This window comes from Tamandua tetradactyla, chromosome 3 (genome assembly GCF_023851605.1).
Source record: "Tamandua tetradactyla isolate mTamTet1 chromosome 3, mTamTet1.pri, whole genome shotgun sequence".
In the NCBI taxonomy this organism is placed as follows: domain Eukaryota; kingdom Metazoa; phylum Chordata; class Mammalia; order Pilosa; family Myrmecophagidae; genus Tamandua; species Tamandua tetradactyla.
Genome location: NC_135329.1, coordinates 71,487,311 through 71,493,528, shown reverse-complemented (window position 1 = coordinate 71,493,528; position 6,218 = coordinate 71,487,311).

Sequence of the window (6,218 nt, the reverse complement as noted above, 5' to 3'; positions counted from 1 at the left end):
CCTGTCACCATGTAGGTGGCTGATCACCTTGGGGAATGGTGCCATATAAAGGGCTAAGTGTGGATCTCTGCTGCTGGCAGATTGGGCACTCAGCAGTGGCGGTAGCCAAGTCAGCCTTGGTGAGTGGAAGTTCATGTTGCTGAGCTCATGTGTATACTGCATCCCTACCACGATGTCCACTGTGTTCATAAGCCCATTTGGCAGTGACAGGAGTCTCTGGTGAAAGAGGCTGACTGGCATCCATAGAATGGATCATCTTATACACTTGATTATTAAAATCTTCCTCTGCTGAAGTCACCGTGTGGTGCACATTCACATGGGGCACAAATATCTTCATGTTTTTTGCCCACTCAGAAAGGTCTATCCACATATCTCTTCCACAGACCTCTTTGTAATCAATTTTCCAATCATGCTCTCTCCAAGTTCCTGACCATCCAGCCAAACCATTCGCAACTGCCCAAGAGTCAGTATACAAATGCACCTCTGGCCAGTTCTCCTTCCAAGCAAAATGAACAACCAGGTGCACTGCTCAAAGTTCCACCCACTGGGAGGATTTCCCCTCTCTACTGTCCTTCAGGGACATCCCAGAAAAGGGTATTGGGACTGAAGCTGTACACTTTACCTCCATATCATGCAGAACCATCTGTAAACCAGGTCTGAGTTTTCGTTTCCTCAGTCAACTCATTGTAAGGAATGACCCCAGAAGCCATAGGCCTCATCTGAGAAAGAGAAGGTAATGTAGTAGGAATGAAGACCATGGGCATTTGGGCCACTTTCTCATGTGACATATCTGTGCTTTCAGGATCTGCTCTGGCGGTATCTAATGTATACTATTTCCATTTTATGATGGAGTGCTGCTGCACATGCCCAACATTATGGCTTGGTGGGTCAGACAACACCCAACTCATGAGAACCCAACTCTGTTCTCATGGTAACTTGCTGGCACATGCTTAACCATAAGGTCTATACTAAGGCTCAGTAGCAGGCCAAAAGCTGTTTCTCAAAAGGAGTGCTGTTATCTGCAGCAGATAGTAAGGCTTTGCTCTGAAATCCCAAGGGTCTGCATTGTGATTCTCCTATAGGGGCCTGCCAGAGGCTCCAGACAGCATCTCTGTTTGCCACTGACACTTCCAGCACTATTGGATCTGCTGGATCATATGGTCCCAGTGGCAGAGCAGCTTCTATAGCAATCTGAACCTGTTGCAGAATCTCCTCTTCTTAAGGTCCCCACTCAAAATTAGCTTCTTTTCTCATCATTTGATAAATGGGTCACAATATTACACCCACATAAATAATATGTTGTTGCCAAAATCCAAAGAGACCAACTAAACACTGTGCCTCTTTTTGGTTGTAGAAGAGGCCAGATGCAGCAACTTATCATTTGCCTTAAAAGGGATATCTTGACATGTCCCACACCACTGGACACTTAGAAATTTCACTGAGGTGGAAGACCTCTGTATTTTTGTTTAATTATCTCCTCTAACACAAAAACGCCTTACCAATAAGTTTAGAATAGTTACTACTTCTTGCTCACTAGGTTCAATCAACATGATATCATCAATATAATGAACTGGCATGACGTCTTGTGGGTGGGAGAAAAGTCCCTGCAGACCAGATTATGACATAGGGCTAGAGAGTTGATATACCCCTGAGGTCAAATAGTGAGAGTATATTGTTGACCTTGCCAGCTGAAAGCAAGTTGCTTCTGGTGGTCCTTACTAATAGCTATTGAGAAGAAAAGCATTTGCCAGATCAATATCTACATGCCAGGTGCCAGGGGATGTATTGATTTTCTCAAGCAATGTTACCACATCTAGAATGGCAGCTGCAATTGGAGTCACCACCTGGTTGAGTTTATGATAATCCACTGTCACCCTCTGTTCTAGTTTGCTAGTTGCTCGAATGCAACACACCAGAGATAGATTGACTTTTAATAAAAGGGGATTTATTTTGTTAGTTCTTCAGAAGAAAGACAGCTAACTTTCCACTGAGGTTCTTTCTTACGTGGGAAGGCACAGTAAGAAAGAACCTGCTGGCCTTCTCTCCAGGCCCCTGGGTTCCAACAACTTTCCCTGGGGTGACTTCTTTCTGCATCTCCAAAGGCCTGGACTGAGCTGCAAGTGCTGAGATGAGGAATGCCGAGCTGCTTAGGCTGTGCTATGATGTGCTTTCTCATTTAAGCACCAGCCAATTAAGTCAAATGTCATTCATTGCAGCAGGCACACCTCCTAGCCAACTGCAGGTGTAATTAGCAATAGATGAGGTTCACATACCATTGGCTCATGTCCACAGCAATAGAACTAGGTGCCTTCACCTGCCCAAGTTGAGAACTAAATTTAACTACCACACCCTCCAAGACCCATCTGTTTTCTGCACAGATCATATAGGAAAGTTGAATGGGTATGTGATGGGAACTACTACCCCTGTATCCCTCAAGTCCTTAAGAGTTGCAGTAATCTCTGCAGTTCTTCCAGAAACCCAGCATTGCTTATCATTTACTATTTTTCTAGGTAGGGGCAATTCTAATGGCTTCTGCTTGGCCTTTCCTACCATAATAACCCCCAGAATCAGAGAGCCATGTGGTGATTCTGCCAGTTTCTCAGTATATCTATTCGAATCATGCATTCTGGAACTGGGGAAATAATGATAGAATGGGCTCAGGGACCCACTTGACTGACTGTGAGATGAACCTGAGCTAAAACTCCATGGATCAACTGATCTCCATAAGCCCCCACTCTGATTGGTGGGATGGAGTTTCATTTTGTGTCCCTTGGAATTAATGTCACTTCTGAACCAATGTGTAACATTCCCTGAAATAACTAACCGTTTTCTTTTCCCCAATGCACAATTACCCTGGTAAAAGGCTGTAGGTCTCCTTGGTGAAGACTTGGAGGAAGATTAACATTACAAATTTGTGGCAGTGCAACAGGATCATCCCCCAAAGGGAACTGGTCTTCCCCTAATTCAAGGGGCTCTGGGTCTTTAAACTGTCTCAAGTCTGGGAATTGATTGAGGGGCCATGACTCTTTATTTTTGTGAATCAAGTTATATTTCTGTTTCCTTGACCTAGAACTCTTCTGCTTGTACAGCTCAAACAAGAATTTAGTAGATTGTCCATCTATTGTACTTCTAGGTGCCCCATGATCAACTAGCCAATGCCAAGTCTCTGTGAGCCAGATTATTTTGACTTTTGCTTTGAGTCTACTGTCCATTATGATAGCCATGCCCACCTTGTCTTTGGTGATCAAGTGCTGCCACCTGGCTTCTGTCAACTCAGAATCTAGTCAAGCCCATTGTGTTTAAAGATTCCAGCTCAGTGACAGCAGTTTCCACAGTAATATCTGGCCTACAGAGAAAGGCAACTATGGAGCTCTTCGGGGATGATGGAGCTAGTCTCACAAATTTATTTCTCACAGTTATGGTAAAAAGCATGTCCTCTGGACATTCCTGAGGTGTATGAGCAGGTTTTCCATGTTGAATCCACTCTAACATTCCAATCTCTAGATCCCCTCATCTAAATTATATTAGGGCAGTTCTGGCATTTCAACCTCAGGTAAAGTCAGACCACTTTTGATCCATGTTTCCATCAACCATGCAAACAAACTGTTAATGCCTTTTCTAATGCTCAAGCTACAACATTGAATTCAGAGTCTCTGCTTAGTGGGCCCATATCAATATTTTTAGCTTCATCCAGCTTTATATTCCTGCCACCATTATCCCACACTCTTAAAAATCCATCCCCACACATATTCCCCTGACTTCTGTTTACATAAATTTGAAAACTTATGCAGTTCTTTTGAGGTATAGCATACCTCCTCATGGGTGACATTTTGTACCTCACCTTTTGTTGTCTGTTGGCACTTCAGTCTGTTTATAGTTCTGGAATAACAGAGGGGTTGGTGGGCATGGGTTATGAAAATATTTAGAAGTATCTTCCAAACCAATTGCTTCAGGCATTCATATGCAGTTTTATCTAGTGAAACAGGATTGATCACTTCAGGCACAGGAGCAAGGGTTGTTTCCCCTTGGTGGGTAATTATGTGTTTCTCAGGCACTGAAGTGTTAATCCCTTCAGGTGGAGGTTGGGGAGATTTGGGTCCTGATTCAGAGCACACAGTGCCTCCTGGGGAACAATGCCCATCTCTGCAAGGTATTGCCACCTGGTTGGCACCAGAATTGATTCTTCAAAAGGCCAATTCCACAGTTCTATAAGACAAAGAAGAATTCACAGGGATATTAGACAATGGATGAATGAGAACAAAAATAAAACATACCAGGGAGAGATGGGGCAACATGGCATCTTAATGAAGTGTGGAATTTTGTTTGTCCTCTAGAGCAGCTAGTAAATAGCCAGGAACAGCACAGAACAACTTCTGGGGGAACATCAGTGACAGGACATACAACGTACACTAGTCTGGACTAGGTGGAACCACTGAGAACCCACACAGAACTGAAAGTCCCCAAAGCTGTGGAGGTTGGTGTCCCTCCCCATGGGTGTGATGGTCTATTTCCCAAAAGGAAAGGAAGCAGACTTTACTAGCAACAAGGGCATAGCTCAACCAAACTCCAGTTGCAGAATTAACACATTCTGACTACTGTAAATAGGCCCATAGCACAGATAAACCTGGAATAAGCAGTTAAGTTACTAGGAGTTTTTCCCTGGCAAGAAAGGGCATGGGGGTGAGGCTTTTTGAGTCAGACATCACAAAATACTCAAAAAGCACTGGAACCCTTTTTGAGAAAAGGGGACACAAAGAGCCATCAAATAATTTAAGCTATTGATTAACAATGCCCAGGAGAAGGGCTTAGCTCTGAAAAGGCCCTCCTCTCTCTCTCTTTTTTTTTCTTGCTTTTTTCTGCACTTTAACAGCTCATTAGATAAAATTGGAAACACTGTCAGGCTCCAGGACTGCCCCAGGCAAGGGCAGAATAAAGCTTGTCTGAGAGACAAAGTAACTAGTCAGGTGAAAGGACTTATTACCATAAGGAGTTTATCTACCCCAAGAGAAAGGTGGGGTCCTGCTAAAGTGGGATCCCTCCTGCAAGGAACTCAGGCCCCAGGACAGGAAAACCAAAGCAATTAAAGCCATCCTACAACCTCACTTCTATCTCAACCCCACACAAAGCAGGGAGAGTCTGTGCTGAAGTTAGAGGTACCACTTTACTTTATGCTGGTGGGAAGTCACAGGCAGACAAGTGTCACATGATAGGCAGGATAGGAAAAGCACAGAGTCTACAGGGTTCACAGGAAAGTCTGTCAATCTGCTGTGTCTCAAACTCAGTGAAAACTGATGCTGGCTACATTTTCCTCCTGAAGCATGTGTCTGTCTGGTCAGGGAAATTCTGAGTGGGGTCTATAATATCTGAGGAGACCCTTCTCAAAACATTAAGGCAAGAAACAGAAAAACAATAATGGAAAAATTCTGGTCAGTTAAACAAAACCTATACTAAGATCTAGAATAAGTTGAACTGGACGTTAAGAATAGAAAGAGAACAAAACCATCCAGTAAGAAAATCCTAAGAAAAGAGTGAAAACAACCTCCAGAATAAATTAAATAAGGAAATAAAATGCCTAGACACAAGCAAAAATTAAGGAGTCATACCAGGAATATCAAAGATATGGCCTGGACAAAAGAACAAACCAACACTTCAGTTGAGACACAGGAATTGAAACAACTAATGCAGGATGTTTGAACAGACATGGAAATTTTCACCAAAAATCAAATTAACAAGTTGAGGGAAGGTATAAAGAAGACATTGTGCAAATGAAAAGAACAATGCAAAAGTTTGGAAAAACAAATCACAGAACTTGTGTAAATAAAAAACACATTAAAACAGATTTTTTAAAAAACAATGGAAATCTACAACAGTAGATTTGAAGAAGCAGAAGAAAGAATTAGTGTACTAAAAGACTGATAATGTGAAATCTGACATGCAAAGAAAATATCAGGAAAATAATGGAAAAATATGAGCAGAGTCTCAGGGAATTGAATGACAGCATGAAGCACATGAATATATATGTTATCAGTGTCCCAGAAGGAGAATAGAAAGGAAAGGGGGGAGAAAGGCTAATGGAGGAAATAATCACTGAAAACGTACTATCTTTTATGAAAGACATATAATTACACAGATCTAAGAAGTGCAGCATACCCCAAACAGAATATATCCAAACAGACTTACTCCAAGACACTTACTAGTCACATTGTCAAATGCCAAAG